Raw genomic sequence first — 18,534 nt, forward strand, 5'->3', positions numbered from 1 at the left:
TTAGTATTAATAATTTTGTATCTCAAAATATTAGAAAAATAGAATTTAAATAAATAAATATATATATATATATAAAATAAATATATGTGTGTATGATTTTTAAAAAATAAAAATAAAGTTTAGGGCCTCTTATCTAATATTGGCTTTAGGCCACAAATACTGTTAAGCCGCCCATGTATATAAAGAGCGAATATTTTTATATAGGCAGGGTTGATGTGAATCGCGGTATCACAACGCAATTTGTAACCAGATTTCTTTCTTTCACATTTTGCAAGCCACCAATTGTGACCTTTTCTTTCTTTTGTAGTTTTTTTAAATCTTTTTGTCTTTTCTCTCTTTTTATGGAGTATTTGTTTACATATGAGTTTATTATCATTAATCTCTTCCTAAACTCATATCATACCATAAAGAAAAAAAAATATTATTTTGGCGTCTTCATATTTGTGATGACCCAAAAGGTCATCTTATGATTTAGAACTCGAATCTGCGCTCTTAAACCTTAAAAATCTCATTTTTATCCTTTTCGATTTGTGTGCGCAGTCCGGGCAGGTTTTCAGAAAGCTTTTATGTTGAAAATTAATGAAAATAAGAATTTTTACCTTAAAAGTTGATTTTTATTGACTTCGGTCAATATTTTTGGTAAACGAGCCCGAATCCGTATTTTAATGGTTTCGGTGGGTCCGTATCGAATTATGGAACCTAGGCGTATGCCCAAAATCGAATTTGGAGGTCCCTAGCTCAAGTTATGAATTTTTAATGAAAATTAAAAGTCTAAAAATTAATTATTTTAAAGAATTGATTGATGTTTGGCATTGTTAGTATCGGGTCCGTATTTTGGTTTCGGAGCCTGGTACAGGTTCATTATGATATTTAAGGCCTATCTGTAAAATTTAGTGAGAAACGGAGTTGATTTGACGTGATTCAGACATCCAGTTGAGAAAATAGAAATTTTAACGTGTTCTTGAGAATTTTATTCGATTTGGTGTTAAATTCGGAGTTCTAGGTGTTATTTTGGCGATTTGATCGTGCGAGCAGGTCCGTATGATATTTTTAGACCTGTGTGCATGTTTGGTTTGAAGCCCCGGGGGCTCTGGTGAGTTTCGGATAGGCCACGAGATGTTTTGGACTTTGGAAATGTGGTTTTCTACAGATTCTGGTGTTTGTCATATCCTTCTTTGCGTTCGCAAAGGTCCTCTCGCGAACGCGAAGAGTAACCGAATGAGGCTGAGACTTCTTCTTCGCGAACGCGAAGGCCTGGTCGCGAACACGAAGTGATGGGGGTTTACACTTCGCGAACGCGACCGGCTCAACGCGAACGCGAAGCATGTGGGGACCTGGGAGGGGGGAGTTGGTTGTTCCTTCATCGCGAACACGAAGTCCAAGGGAGAGTAACCATCGCGAACGCGAGCTGGGTCTCGCGAACGCGAAGGCTTGGCATTCAGTACCCTTCATGAACACGACAGTGGCCTCGCGGACATGATGCATGTTGTCGCCCAGTGCATAAAACAGAATCAAAAACGGTATTTTAGCCAAAATTCTTTTTTCTCAAAAATAAAACGGTGAGATGCGAGTTTTCAAGATCCATTTCTTCCCCAAATTGTTGGTAAGTGATTCTAAATTATTTTCTTTCAATTACCCATTACATTTCTTGAATTTGCAACCTAAAATCTAGAGTTTTCATAGTAGAATTAGGGGTTAGGGTAGAAACTAGGGATTTCAAGAATTTGGGAATTTATACCTCAATTTGAGGTCGTATTCCAAAACTAATTATATATTCGGGCTCGGGGGTGAATGGGTAAAAGTATTTTGGTCCGAACCTCGGGTTTTGACCAAGCGGGCCCGGGGTCAATTTTTCGACTTTTTGGAGGAAAATTTGAGAAATTTAATTTATGCAATATAATTGATTCCTTTAGAAATATTTGATATTATTGAGTCATTTTTTAATAGATACGAGTGGTTTGGAGGTGAATTCCAAAAGAAAAGTTGTGATTGAGAATTAAGTGGTCTTCGGAGCGAGGTAAGTGTTGTGTCTAACCCTGACTTGAGAGAATTAGGCACATTAGATTACTTGCTAAGTGAAATCCATGTGAGCGGCGTATATGTGAGGTGACGAGTACTTATGCGCCGCCAAATTTACCTGTTTTTTTTTCTTCATGTTTGTTTGTTTTTCTTAAATTGTCTTTTCATATGTCAAATTGCTATGTGTTATGCTAGTATTGTTTAATTTATCGTTCTTATCATGTTTACGGATTTTCTAGTGATAATTGAGTTTTTATTTCAAAGTTAGAGATTGATATTATGGAACCAAATATTGAAGTAAGGTTTGTACTTGTTATTCTGTCTCCCTGTTGTTATTTATGCATTGCATTATGGTAAGGGAGAGTGTTAATGCACGAAGGGTGATGTCGTGCCATATTGTGAGTGTTAATGCACAAAGGGTGATGTCGTGCCATATTGTGAGTGTTAATGCACGAAGGGTGATGCCGTACCATGATATGAGAGTAAAAGCACGAAGGGTGATGCCGCGGTGTTTCTATTAATTTGATGGTGAGATTGAGAGTAAAAGCACGAAGGGTGATGCCGCGACGTTTCTATTAATTTGATGGTGAGATTGAGAGTAAAAGCACGAAGGGTGATGTCGTGTATTTTTCCTTACTGTATTCACTATTCTTGTTGATTCATGGTATATTGACTGCTCCGGTGATCATTCTGTTGTAATTCTTTATCTTGTATTCCCCTCAGTATGTTTCCCCTCCCGACATTTCCTGTTTAGTTATTCATTCCTGTTATTTGTGTATACACTGTTAAATTATACAGGTTGATTTGTAAGTGCCTTGCCTTAGCCTCGTCACTACTTTGTCGAGGTTAGGCTCGACACTTACCAGTACATGGGGTTGGTTGTACTAATGCTGCACTTAACACTTTCTGTACAGATTTTGATACCGGCTCAGGTTGATCGAGATTTGCTACTGGTCCGCTGTTCGGAGACTCAAGATAGATCTGTCGGCGTTCACAAACCTTGAAGTCCCCGTCTATCTTTTATGTCTTACTGTTTTCTTTTATTCAGATAGTTGTATTTCTTTCAAATTATTACTTGTAGTAAATTTTAGAATGCTCGTGAATTATGACTCCAGATCCGGGTGGTAGTAATTAATACAGTTTTATGATATTTTGCACTTTTTATATTTTATTTTAGTTAATTATTGTTATTTACTGAATGGAAATAAGGAATTGGTTTAATGATTCTCTAACGTTGACTTTCCTGGCAAGTGAAATGTTAGGCGTCATCACGGTCCCGTCGGTGGAAAATTTTGGGTCGTGACAATATTATTAGTCTTGAAGGCCGTTTGAGGAGTGCTAAATCTCAATTTATCAACACCGATAACTATGGTCAACATGTCTGCCGAGTTATTCGATCATGATATCTTTTGTCGGGAAAGAGTTCAATCACTTAAGAACTCTCGGATATGACGATATCTTAGTTGGATTATTTTTTAAATCTTGCATGTAATAATAATTTTTTAGCAAGATAAATTGCACTTTGATTACCTAGCTATTTCAAAAAGTTCTTGAGCTAACCTAGTTATTTCAAAAAGTTTTTGAGCTAAATCATCTCCTTTTCACCTTCTGAGATTGTCATGTATTCTGCTTCAGTTGTAGATATAGCAACAATTTTCTGAAGTCTGGACATCCAGCTAACATAAGTATCACTCAAAGTGAACACGTAGCCTATGATACTTTTTTGACTATCTGAATTACCGCCTAAGTTTGCATCAACAAATTTTTGTAAGATAATATTGCTCCTTTTAAAATAAAGTACCATACTTGAAGTACCTTTGAGATATCGTAAAATTTATTTTGTACCTTCCCAATGCTCCTTTCTTGGATATGACATGTATCTACTAAAAACTCTAACTACATGGCTATGTCTCGTCTAGTACCAACCATAACATACATCAAACTTTCTACTGGTGAGTTTTATCAACCATACTAGATTTGAATTTTTATCACCTTCCACTATGTAAATATTTTTTTAAATATTATATATATTTTTTAGCTTTGTTACATTTTTTTTATATAGGTTAAGAATAAAAATATAATTTAAAAGTTTAATTATTAATATTAATATTATTTTTATTTTTATCTTTATTTTAAAATAAAATAAATTTAAAAACCGAAAACAATTATTTTTTAAAAAAATTTCCGGATGGGAATAAAAAATATGAAAAGTAGAAGTATGGAATTAAAAAGTAAAAGTAGGTGAAAATTGTTTAATAAAAAAGTAAAAGAAAGTAGAAAATTAAAAAAAATAAAAGTAAAAGAATGTGGAAATTTTAAAAAAATAAAAATTAAAATAAAGTTGGAATTAAAAAATAAAAGTAAAGGTAGGTGAAAATTTAAAAAAAAAGTAAAAGAAAGTGGAATAATAAAAGTAAAAGTGGGAAATTAAAAAATAAAAGTAAAGAAAAGTGGGGAATTTATTTTTATTCTTTAAAAAGAAGAAAAATGGGAAGTGGGAATTTTTTAATTAAAAATATAATAAAATAATTTAAAAAAAACACTGAAAAAATTCCGAAATATTTTCTATATATAGAAGAGAAAATGTGAAGAGAGAAGAGAGAGGAGGGAATGGAGAGAATTGTTTTCTTCTTCTACGCTAAGAGAATTTCTACTCGTGTCATTCTTTCTTCCTCTTTCTTTCGAAAAATTTTGCAATTCATCACCCCGTTTAAGACTCCAAAATACCCCAAAATCCAGCTTCAAAGCACCCAAAATCAGCCCCAAAAAATACCGTCAAAAGCCAACGCCGAAGTGAAGTCGCGTTAGAATTCCGTCGTTTGAGATCCTGGTTAAGCGCTGGTTTTGGATTTTTGTTGTTTTGGAGCTTCTCTTTCACTGTACCTGCTAGAAATTTTAGCAATAAAGGTGCATCCTCTCTTTAAACTTCTCTTTGAATTTATAATGTTGGATATTAATTTGTTAGAATAGAGTCTGCTTTATTACATTGATATAAATGCTCATAAATTTGATTATTTGCATAATATCTCTAATTATGTTTGAGGTTTATTAAGTAGTATTCTTTCTTAGTTTAGTTTGGTTAGTTTATAACTAATTGCTAAGTGGGTCATATGATTTGTTTGCAAATTAATTTTAGGCATCATTAGTCAGTAATGTTAAATGACCCACGTTTTGGGCCCAAGGCGAGAAGAATAATTAAATTGTTGGCATGTTCCCAATAAACATGTAAGCTAGCTCTCCTTTATAAATTAATATAACTTCAAATGACTTCCATAATACCTACGACATTCACAATAACTTCCATAATTCAATAGCTTCACAAATAATCTCAAAGTAGTTTAGCAAAATTAACTCATGAACATCGTAGCTTGCTTTAGGCGCGATTAATTTTAAATCATCGTGACTATGGGTACGGCTCCCGTGGCATAGTCATGATACATAACCTCAAATTCGAGCGCGCGTTTCACGTGACTTGACCTTACAACTTCAAATCAATTAATAATAATAAACATGTTGCAAATCACGGGTACAAAACTACATTTCATGTGGCGCGGTTTGCAATGTTTACAAAAATAGCTAGTGCGCAACATCGCGGCTTGTTCAAATAAATTTCATAAATATTAAAAGCGATTAAAAAGTAAAAATGCACAATAGGTTTTAAATGTGTAATAAATTAGAAAATTAGGCCATATATTAATTGTTAAGCGACCGTGCTAAAACTACAAAAATCGGGAGTGCCGCATACCTTCTCCCGAGTTAACATAATTCCTTACCCGGTCTTCTGTATTCGCGGACCATAAAAATAGAGTCAATTTCCTCGATTTGAGATTTTAAAATAAATCGGTGACTTGTGACACCATAATAATTATCCCAAGTGGCGACTCTGATTAAATAAATAATTCCATTTTAAATAATGTCACATTAATTGAAAAAACTCCATATCCCCTATCCCTAGGGAAAAAGGGAGGTGTGACATCTCTGGTGACTCTGCTGGGGACCGAATTCAGAATCTATGGTTCAAGGTTCAGAATTCAAGCTTAGATGACTGTTATACTTGGCTACTTGTGGTTGTTTGATATTACTTGTTTGAGCCTAATATGCTAAATGACGCTTTTTACCGCTTTGATATTGCTTGAATTGTATATAAAACTATTATGAAACCCTTCTTCTCTCTGAGTCTTCTAAATCTTTTAGGAAGTGCACGCCGGCGTGCAGAGGCGGAGCTAGGGATTTAAGTGTATGGGTTCTAAATTTTAAAATAAAACATTACTTCCAGGGGGAATCGAACCCCCATCTTTTTCAGCGAACCCACAATATTTACCGTTGAACCAAGATAACTTTTGTTACTAGGTTCGGCAGTATATATTTATATAGTTTCAATACAAATATATGGTTCCAGAAAAAGTCATTGGGTTCGCCCAAACCCGCACCCACAACTGTAGCTCCGCCCCTGATGACGTGATTTCTTTTCTATTAGTGTCATACCCTAATTTAGAACGAGGATCGGATCAGTTATAAAGCCGGATCGCCTTTAGGTTCCTGGTACGTTGCCCTCCTCCCCCATCCCGGCTCGAGTTGTCCGCTCGGGTAAGTCATGTCTAGAATAACACACCCCAGGATTCAAACCTAGAATAACATAGCCTCATGCCGGATTCCTAGTAGGAATGTTTGTTTGCATCATGTGTATTTGACTTTGGGGACTCAACACAGGGGTTGGGTCCGTCTAGGATAGGTGTACCCAATTTAAAAGACCATCTGATGCATTTTACGTGCTACTTGTGCATTTATTTATTTCGGCTTGCATGTTGACCGATTTCTAGAATAAGGAAAGAAAATAAAAAAAAAACAAGAGTGAGGTAGGAGAGAAAACCACCCGGTTCTGAAAATCCCGAAATTCTGCCAAATTTTTGAAAAAAAAAAAGAAGTAGAAAAAGAATAAGTCATTTCAAAATAAGTCATATTTTCTTGTTGCGTCAAAACTTACCAAATTACGCGGGTCTGATTCTCACCGGATGTGAGATACGTAGGCAAACCTCATCGGTTCCGCTCCCAAATTTTCAAAAATCCAAAAATATTTTTCTTTAATTCCTTCTTTAGAAGTTTTTCCTTCAAAAATCCCAAATAAAAGAAAAAGATTTTAAAGCCAAAAATTATTTTCTTTCTTTTTAGAAGTCTCTCATTTGGAAAACAAAATCAAATCAAAATCTAAAAATGTGTTTCTTTTTTTTAGAATCTTTCGATCTAAAAAGATTGATGAATAAATTAGAAAAAGAGTTAGCTTATTTAGTTTATTTCTGGTATTCCCGAACTACGCAAGATCTGATTCATGCGGTGTCATAATACATAGGCAATCCCCATCGAATTTGATCATATCTATTAAATAAACTGAGTGAAAAAAAAATAGAAAGAAAGAAAAGAGTGACAAAAAATAACAAAGAAAACAAAGAGCGAAAAAAAACAAGAAAGAAAAATCCAAAAAGATAACTCTGTGTCCAGTTTAAAAAGAAAACCGCGGAAAAGTTTCGTGAATATTCTGTCCAATGGCGTAAGCAAGCTGCCAGGGTAAAACCTTCAATGGACGAATCAGAAATGATTACAGTCTTCCTACAGGCCCAGGAAGCGGACTACATCCAAAACATGATATCTGTTATGGGTAATTCATTCGCTGAGGCTATCAAAATTGGGGGAATGATCGAAAATGATTTAAAAACGGGCCGAATCTTGAGTCATACTGCCTTTAAGGCCACATCACAGGCTGTTCAAAATAGTTCAGGGGTTTTGATGAAATGAAACAGGAGAGAAGAGGGAGCCATGATGGTTTCTAGCTCGAGGGGACCCGCAAGTCATTCAACCAATCATATATGCTTCCTAAGGTCCCATAACACTATTATCCCTATCAAGATACTGCTTATGTCGTGGCACCGCCTCCCTATGCGGTGATGAACGTGCGACAGTACATGCGGCCACAACATTATATACAAAACCAAGCTCCACCTCCCCAAAATGCCCATCCTTACCAAGCTCCGTATAATCCCCAACCAAATTTTCCCCAATACAATCCTCGCCCAAGATATCCCCTCAGAAGGAATTAGTTCACCCCTACTGGTGAATCATATTCCAGTTTGTTTCAAAAGCTAATCGGGCTAGGTCTGTTGCAGCCAGTGGCCTTGAACCAGCCAAACCTCGAATCCCCCTCGCACCAAGCTGATGCTAGATGTGAATACCACTCTGGAGCAGTGGGACATGATATAGAGGATTGTTGGACCCTCAAAAGGGCAGTTAAAGAATTGATGATCCAGCATTGAAAGCCACAGTAGCCATTGTCGCGACAGAAGAGAAACCTAAAAACGGGCGCCAAACTTGAAAGTTCCATGTCAGACGGGAGTCTCGGTAGCTAGTCTTGCTATCTTTTCTACGTCCGGATTATTTCAGGGTGTAATCCAGAAGTTTTACTTTTATTGTCTTACTTTCTGATGTAAACCCTTCTATCTTTAAAACATAAATATTTCTGAGGCATATTTCATTGTCGAGGAATGTCTCTTTTCTTAATCTTGTCACTTTTCTTATTCTCTTTTCAGTTATGTTAATGCATATTTTAATGACATGATATGCTTGCAAACTTCATGCTCATATCCTAAGACGCCGTTAGACCCCGAAATAATGAATCAAGAAACAAAATATTTTGAAGACAAGGCTTGTAAGCAAATAAATAGAAAATTGTAACGAAGTTGAGATTCCCTCTCTTCAGATCATTGTTGAAGTCGATATTGAGGATAAAGATTGGGTCCATAACAGATTGGAATAATTAACACTGATTAATGAAAAATGATTGACTGCAGTTTGCCACGGGCGGTTGTACCAACAAAGAATGACTTGTATCTACAATAAGAAAGTGAGGCCCAGAAAATTTGAAGTGGGCAAACTCGTTCTGAGGCATATTCTCCCGAATCATGAAGAAGCCAAAGGAAAATTTGCTCCTAATTGTAAAGGTCCATACATTATAAAAAGAGTGTTGCTGAAGAGAGCGCTGCATTTGGGAGACATCAAAGGAAATGATCCTAAGACTGCTGTCAATGCAGATGCAGTCAAAAGGTATTACGTTTGACTACTTTCACAGCTTTAACATGCTCCGATTGGGATGACGAAGGCTTTATTTCTCACTATCCAAACACTATCAATCCTTTGCAAACCTTTTGAGTCGGTTACCTTTCTTTGATTACCCTCTTTGGAACCTGAAAATGTTATTAACAAAAGGAAAATGAAAATTGAAAAAAAAAGAGAAAAAAGTAAAAACAAAAGAAAATCAGAAACAAAATTTCTTGAACTACGTTCGACTTGATTCCGAAAGGATACGTAGGCAGCCTCTCTCTAGGGTTCAGTCACACCAAAACAAAAATCCACATTCCCTCAAAAGTTGAAACTGGGGCAGATGCTACAATAGTTCGGCAATGGTGTCACCTCAAAGGTTCCAAAGTTGTAATTCAATCCAAATCTTTTTACCCAAATCCTTTTCAAGCCCTTCCAATAAATCAACGAGAATATTCAAGAATTGGATGATACAGTCACTTGGATCAGATGCCACCAAAATGAGAGAGTCTTATTGGTGAAATCCCTCACGGGTACCATAGGGCGATGGCGAGCAGAGAAAATGAAAATGAGAGAGTCTTGTTAGTGAAAACATGCAAAGGGCACTATAAGGCGATGGTAAGAAGAGAAATGAGAGAGGTCATCTAGTGAAAACCCGCAAAGGGAACTACTGATCGAAAAAAGGATCTTTACAGCCATTGGTATGGACAGTCTTGGGCAAGGTTACTCGGTTTTGAGGCAAAAGTTGTGATGAATTTCAGAGACAGTTTACACATATCAGGAATCCAATCCAAAAGTCATGTCATGTTTATTGAAGTCCGCAGGTAATCTAGATAAGTCCTTCTTTCCTTTCCCCGAAAAGGATACCTCTTGTTTAAACTCAATTTTCATTCCATTATTTATTTTTCTTTGAATCTCTTTCGGTCTAACTTTATTCCAAAACTAAGGCAAAGAAGGGATGGCAAGACTGATTTACAGGGCTCTTATTTGATATAAGCTAATATGTAAAAAAGAGTTACCCAGCCTCGGCATGGGCATCGAGTCAACCCCGACTGACTATGGTGGCTGATACTTTGAAATCAAAAACTCTAGAAAGGAGGAAATCAAATTGAAAGTGCCTACAAGGGCAAAATTAAGTTGAAAAGGTTAAGTCTCAAGTGGCTAACCATCTTGGCAAAGTTTGAAAGGGCAAAGGTTCCCCAATTCTCTAAAGTTAAAATTGGAAGAAAGAAGTCAGAGGCCAACAAAGGCAAAATAAAGTTGGAAAAGGTTAAGTCCCATGTGACCGACCGTCATGGCAAAGTTTGGAAAAGCCAAAGGTTCTCCGAGACCAGAAATGCAATCGGTATTCGTAAACTAGCAGTTGCAGGTGAAATTATCATCAAAGAAGCCGGCCAAGATCAAGCGTTGAAACACTCAAGGCCGCAAAACCAACCATCGTTTCAAACTAACAATTGTTCTTTGTTTGCAAAACATGAAACAGGTGCAACCAAAAATCAACCTTGCAAGAAGCAGGTGCAACCAAAAAAAAAAGGAAGAAGAAGAAGAAGAAACCGCGCGGGAGCTAGAAACAGCTCTGCAACAGGAACAACTCCAAAAGGGAAGTCTTTGTCAAATTCTTTCCGGCATTTACTCATTCTCAAAAACATAATTAAAAAAAATTAAAAAAAACATTAAAATGATGAAAAAGAAATAAAAGAAAGGAATTTCAAAATCATGGCAGTACAGGGTACACCCAATCCTTAGCTGCATTTTCAACATAGGGTCTCCACTCCCTAGTTGATTTTATTTTAGACATAGGGTCTCCACTCCCTAATCGCTTTTCCAACATAGGGTCTCAAATCTCTAGTTGATTTTATTTTAGACATAGGGTCTCCACTCCCTAGTCATTTTTCCAATATAAGGTCTCCACTCCGTAGTTGATTTTATTTTAGACATAGGGTCTCCACTTCCTAGTTGCTTTTAGGGTCTCCACTCCCTAGTCGCTTTTAGGGTCTCCACTCCCTAGTCGTTTTTCCAACATAGGGTCTCCACTCCCTAGTTGATTTTATTTTAGACATAGGGTCTCCACTCCCTAGTCTCTTTTCCAACATAGGGCCTCTACTCCCTATTTGATGTTATTTTAGACATAGGGTCTCCACTCCCTAGTCTCTTTCCAACATAGGGTCTCCACTCCCTAGTTGATATTATATTAGACATAGGGTCTCACACCCTAGTCTCCTTTCCAACATATGGTCTCCACTCCCTAGTTGATGTTATTTTAGACATAGGGTCTCCACTCCCTAGTCGCTTTTCCAACATAGGGTCTCCACTCCCTAGTTGAAGTTATTTTAGACATAGGGTCTCCACTCTCTAGTCTCTTTTCCAACATAGGGTCTCTACTCCCTAGTTGAAGTTATTTTAAACATAGGGTCTCCACTCCCTAGTCTCTTTTCCAACATGGGGTCTCCACTCTCTAGTTGAAGTTATTTTAGAAATAGGGACTTCACTCCCTAGTCTCTTTTCCAACATAGAGTCTCCACTCCCTAGTTGATGTTGTTTTAGACATAGGGTCTCCACTCCCTAGTTAAAGTTATTTTAGACATAGGGTCTTCACTCCCTAGTTGATTTTATTTTAGACATATGGTCTCCACTCCCTAGTCGCCTTTTCCAATATAGGGTCTCAACTCCCTAGTTGATTTTTATTTTTAGACATAGGGCCTACAATACCTAGTCTATTTTCCAACATAGGCTCTCCACTCCCTTGTTGATTTTTATTTTTAGACATAGGGTCTCTGATCCCTAGTCGCTTTCCAACATAGGGTCTGCACTCCCTAGTTGATTTTATTTTAGACATATGGTCTCCACTCCCTAGTCACCATTTCCAACATAGGGTCTCTACTCCCTAGTTGATTTTATTTTGGACATAGGGTCTCCACTCTCTAGTGTCTTTTCCAACATAGGGTCTCCTCTCCCTAGTTGATTTTATTTTAGACATAGGGTCTTCACTCCCTAGTTGCCTTTTTCAACATAGAGTCTCCACTCCCTAGTTGATTTTATTTTAGACATAAGGTCTCCACTCCCTAGTCTCTTTTCTAACATAGGTTCTCCATTCCCTAGTTGATTTTATTTCAGACATAGGGTCTCTACTCTCTAGTCTCTTTTTCAACATAGGGTCTCTACTCCCTAGTTGATTGATCTTAAATGCAGGGTACACCACTCATTCCCAATATAAGGTATATCATTCCCTGGCCACATTTTCCCAACATAAGGTACCCAACATAAAGGAACACCATCCAAGAAAAAAAATCAACATGATCTTTTCGGGGTATACCACTCCCGACCTTTTATTGTTTTCAATAAAAGAATTTTGTTACAATAACTCACAAAATTTTTCTAATGCAAATTGGGCAAAACAAATTCGTTCGTTTATTTGTTTTGGTATCTGAATAGGTTTTACCTCGAGACATAGGGTTCGAGATGACCAAAAGAGAAAGTCTCAATTCAGAATAAAAGAAAAGAAAAATAAGTGAATCCAAAATGCAAAAGTAGTTGATAAGATGTGGAATGCTCAAGACATGACTGAAGCCACGAGCAATGGAGTCCTGTTTTGATCAAAAGAAGCTATAGACCAATGAACTAGCACCTACAGCTAGCGAGTATCAAGGTTTATATGAGAGTTTGCATGAAGAACCAGTCAAGACTCAAGATCAAGTTTCAGAAGACTCAAAGATAGGAATCTTGTAACTCATATATGATAGGCTTATTTAGTTTCTTTTTTATTTTGATATAATAGTAGGACCGCGGACCGGAGGCTCAACGGAACCTCACTCGACTCCTCAACTCATCATTCTCCTTGAACTACACGCGAACTGATTCCCCTATAACCCGGGATATGTAGGTTGTCCAAAATCAGGACTCGGTTTTACCCTATCTTTTATTTCTTTTCCTTTTGAATAACGGTTTGGTCAAAAATTAGTCATATGGCTCACCTAGTCTTTGCCTGAAAACTCTTCATGTTTCCAAACACAACTGTGAGCACCTAATTTTTGACTATATTTGATTTTTATCACCTTCTACTATGTAAATATTTTTAAAATTTTAATATATATTTTTTAGCTTTGTTACATTTTTTATATAGGGTAAAAATAAAAAAATAATTTAAAAGGTCAATTATTACTATTAGTATTGTTTTTATTTTTATTTTTATCTTTATTTTAAAATAAAATAAATTAAAAAACCGAAAACAATTAAACATATTTTTTTAAATTTTTGGATGGGAATAAAAAAATATTAAAAGTAGAAGTATGGAATTAAAAAATAAAAGTAAAAGTAGGTGGAAATTATTTAATAAAAAAGTAAAAGAAAGTGGAAAATTAAAAAAATAAAAGTAAAAGAATGTGAAAATTTAAAAAATGAAAAGTAAAAGAAAGTTGAAATTAAAAAAGAAAAGTAAAGGTAGGTGAAAATTTATAAAAAAGTAAAAGAAAGTGAAAATTTAAAAAAAGAAAAGTAAAATAAGTGAAAAATAAATAAAAGTAAAAAAAATAGAAATTTAAATATAATAAAAGTAAAAGTGGGAAATTAAAAAATAAAAGTAAACGAAAGTGGGGAATTTATTTTTTTTAAAAGAAGAAAAATGGGAAGTGGTAATTCTTTAATTAAAATAATAATAAAATAATTTTAAAAAATACTGAAAAAATTCCGAAATATTTTCTATAAATAGAAGAGAAAATGTGAGAAGAGAGGAGAGGAAAAAAAAGAGAGAGGAGGGAGTGGAGATAATATTTTTTTTTCTACGCTAAGGGAATTTCTACTCGTGTGATTCTTTCTTCCTCTTTCTTTTGAAATTTTTTGCAATTCATCACCCCGTTTAATACTCCAAAATACCCCATAATCCAGCTTCAAAGCACCCCAAATCAGCCCCAAAAAATACCGTCAAAAGCCAACGCCGAAGTGAAGTCGCGTTAGAATTCCGTCGTTTGAGGTTCTGGTTAAACGCTGGTTTTGGATTTTTGCTATTTTGGAGCTTCTCTTTCACTATACTAAAGGTTCATCCTCTCTTTAAACTCCTCTTTGAATTTATCATGTTAAATATTTATTTGTTAGAATAGAGTCTGCTAGATTATATTGATATAAATGCTCATAAGTTTGATTATTTGCATAATATCTCTGATTAGTTGTTTGAGGTTTATTAAGTAGTATTTTGTCTTAGTTTAGTTTGGTTAGTTTATAATTAACTGCTAAATGGGTCATATGATTTTTTTGCAAATTAATTTTAGGCATCATTAGTTAATAATGTTAGATGACCCACGTTTTGGGCCCAAGGCGAGAAGAATAATTAAATTGTTGGCATGTTCCCAATAAACATGTAAGCTAGCTCTCATTTATAAATTATTATAACTTCAAATGAATTCCATAATACCTACGACATTCACAATAACTTCCATAATTCAATAGCTTCACAAATAATATCAAAGTAGTTTAGCAAAATTAACTCATGAACATCGTAGCTTGCTTTAGGCGCGATTAATTTTAAATCATCGTGACTAGGGGTACGGCTCCCATGGCATAATCATGATACATAACCCCAAATTCGAGCGCGCGTTTCACGTGACTCGACCTTACAACTTCAAATCAATTAATAATAATAAACATGTTGCAAATCACGAGTACATTTCACGTGGCGCGATTTGCAATGTGTACAAAAATAACGAGTTTACTATATCGCGGCTTGTTCAAATAAATTCCATAAATATTAAAAGCGGTTAAAGAGTAAAAATGTACAATAGGTTTTAAATATGTAATAAATCAAAAAATTAGGCCAATTATTAATTGTTAAGCGACCGTGCTAAAATCACGGAACTCGGAAGTGCCTCACACCTTATCCCGGGTTAACAGAATTTCTTACCCAGTCTTCTATATTCGCGGACCATAAAAATAGAGTCAATTTCCTCGATTTGGGATTTTAAAATAAACTGGTGACTTAGGACACCATAATAATTATCCCAAGTGGCGACTCTGATTAAATAAATAATCTCATTTCGAATAATATCACTTTAATTAGAAAAACTCCATATCCCCTATCTCTCGGGAAAAAGAAGGTGTGACAGTGAGTATACGGAACTTTGGACGTGTATTTGCTTTCTTCATCTGTCTTTGGTAGTTGGTCATTCGACAGATTAAGATGGCTTTTGAGTAGAGTGATTTTGGTCTTTGCATCATGAAGACTGAACCTGCCTAGTACCTCCTGTATTTATTTTCCTGAGACAACCTTAAGGTTCATTCAGAACTATTTCTGCTAGTTTTCACCTACACATTTGCTTGGTTGGTCCTAAGTCTTTCATTTTGAACTCCCATGTCAACTATTACTTAATTCATTCAATCTCATCTATGGTAGACCCTGTAATCAGTATATCATCAACATACAATAGTAAGATAATATTGGATTTCATCATGATTTTTTATATAACAATAGTGGTTCGTCTCGCATCTCATGAATTCATTGTTATACATGAATCCTTAAATTTCTTATATCACTATCATGGAGCATGTTTCAAAATGTATAGGCTTTACTTCAACTCGCACATAAGATTTTCTTTATCACGAATTTGAAAACCTTCAAGTTGCTTTATGTAGATATCTCTCTTAAGGTCATCATGTAAGAATGTAATTTTAACATCTAACTGCACGAAATGTAAATTTTCTGCAGTTATGATGCTTAGCACCAACCTAATAATAGTTAATTTGACTACATGAGAGAAGATCTCATTTTAATCAACTCTTCCTTCTGGTGAAAGCCCTTTACTAGTTGTGCTTTGTATCTCTTCTCATCATCATGCTCTTCTTTGACCACCCTGTACACCCACTTACTTTGTAAGATGTTCTATCTTTTTGGTAACTCCAAAAGTGCCTATGTCTTCTTTTTTTTTAAAGTATCATTTCTTTCATGACTAGCTTCCACTTATAAGAGTTTATCACCTGAATTGCTTCAATAAATTGCTCTTGCTCTCTAGCATACGTCAGCAATAAATAATAAAGAGAGTGAGATAACCTATCTGGAGCTTTAGAAATTATTTGAGATCTCCTTAATGTAGGCTCAGAAGTAATTGATCCTGAATTTGGTTCTAGTTTTGTCTCTAAATCTTATTCTGGTTTTGATTCTATCTCTGGTTCTGGTTTTGATTTTGATCCAAATACAACTTTTGGTTATGTATCTCTAATTTCAGAATCAATTTTATTTCCTCCAGGTAGGGGTGTACAAAGAAAATCGATAAACCGCACCAAATCAATAATCCGAGTCAAAGCGAAAAAAAACCCGATGTGGTTTGATTTGATTTGGTTTGGTATTGAAAAATAAAACCCGACCATAATTGGTTTGGTTTGGTTTAAACTAAAAAAAGTCAAAACGAAATCAAACCAATCCGATAGTACATTTATATAATTTTTAAAAATATTTTATACATATAAATATTTATTGTAATGTAATTTATAAATATTTCTTAAACTTTTTCACACTTTTATCTTTTAACGTATTATTTCAAGTTTATACTTAACATTCTTGAATGGTAAATAAATTTTAAAGCCCATAAATATAGTAACTCAAACAAAGTTCAAATCAATACTAATGCTAACAAAAGAAATTCAATTCAATACTAGGAATGACGATAATGTTGAATAATTATTTTAGTTTTACATTAGTTTATAATGAAAATGCATAACTTAGTTTATCTTTTTCTTTAATGCTTAGTTATGTAATTAATATTAGTATTTATTAGCTATACTTATTTTAGCATGACCTATATAATATTTTTAGATTGTGAATAAATTAGAGTTGCTTGAGAGATTTGACCTTGCTATCCGAAAGAGAAAGTTTGCTGAAAAGATTGATATAGATCGAGGAATTTGTGAAGGCTTTAATAGATTTTCTTAACGGTTTTCGCAGCAGGGCAGTTTGATAATTATTCTCTACTATTTTTCTAATTTTGGGCCTTCAATTAGCTAGTTCGGGCTTCCGCCGTCGAGTTTCTCTGTCTAAACCCGCACATATTCATCTAATTCTTGTATTGGTTGGGTAATTTTTGATCAAAGAACTGATTTTTTTTTTCCTTCCATCCTGCTACTCCACGTACTGGTTGGACAATTTCAATTCGAGATTATTCTTCGTCTCGCAATACATCGATTTTCGTTTATTTCAAGAGTTGCAATTCAGGTTCTATTGTTCCTCTCTTGTTTTGATATTATAATAATTTGATATTTTAGCATATTTATATCTCCTTGCCCGCCTATTTTGTTTTGGAATCTTTAGTTAGTATTTGCCCTAGCATTGTCAAATTAATTGCATTAGTGATAGCTTTGTCTACTTGTTTATATTGTTATCTACCTGTTTACATCTTTATTTTAAATCTTTATTTCAAATATCACTTAGTAGTTCTGTTCAATTTTGCACATTTTCGTTGTGACCTTTAGTTGTAGATTATAGCCCCCATTTAGCTCTTGTATTCTATTTCTTCACCTATCTTTCTATCCTTTAGTCGTAGATTATAGTTCCTTTAGTGTCACGACTCAAAATCTGACTAGTCGTGATGACACCTAACTCAACCCGCTAGGTAAGCCAGTTAACCACTAACCAATTCCAATAATAATTTATAAAGAAATTAAGTAATGAAATATATTAATCTTAAATATTCCCCAAAAACTAGTAGTACAAATCATGAGCTTCTAAGAATAGAGTTTACAAAACGGAAATGAAATAAATACATAATTTGTTTGAATAGTACATAAACAGCGTTTTACAGATCTAAAGCTACCACGAACAAGAGGCAGCTATAGCCGGGACGTAGGTACATCTTCAATCCAGCTACCATCGAACACGGCAACAATAACAGCCAACATCTGCACACAAGGTGCAGAAATGTAGTATGAGTACAACCGACCACATGTACTCAAAAGTAACAAACCTAACATTAGGTTGAAAGTAGTGACGAGCTTGTACCAAGGTCGGGTTCCAACTTCAATACCAACAACAGTTCATAACAACATAAAACAAGTAATACCAAAAGTAACCCAACAATTTCAACAAAAACATGATTTTTGAAAATAGTTCTGCCTTTCGAATATTTCAATGAAAACCCAAATCGTTTACCAGAATTACCAAAAATATGAATAAGTTTGAAAACAATAATTTTCCAAAAAAACTCCTTTCCATAATAAATAAGATATTTCATTTTCTTTCCAGATAACCAGTGTAAAACAAATGCATCACTATGCCCACCTGTCAATATGTGTGAGAAATCATGAATGAGGTGATACCGTACAGTATGAGGAAAATACATCTCTATGCTTATATGTCATGTGTGCATGTCAATGCAATGCATCTCAGAGATGAACTCATGTACTCACACTCTCAGAGTACTCAATCTCACTGTCTCGCATTCTCTCTCACTATGC

This window comes from Nicotiana tomentosiformis, chromosome 1, assembly GCF_000390325.3.
Source record: "Nicotiana tomentosiformis chromosome 1, ASM39032v3, whole genome shotgun sequence".
NCBI classification, from domain to species: Eukaryota; Viridiplantae; Streptophyta; class Magnoliopsida; order Solanales; family Solanaceae; genus Nicotiana; species Nicotiana tomentosiformis.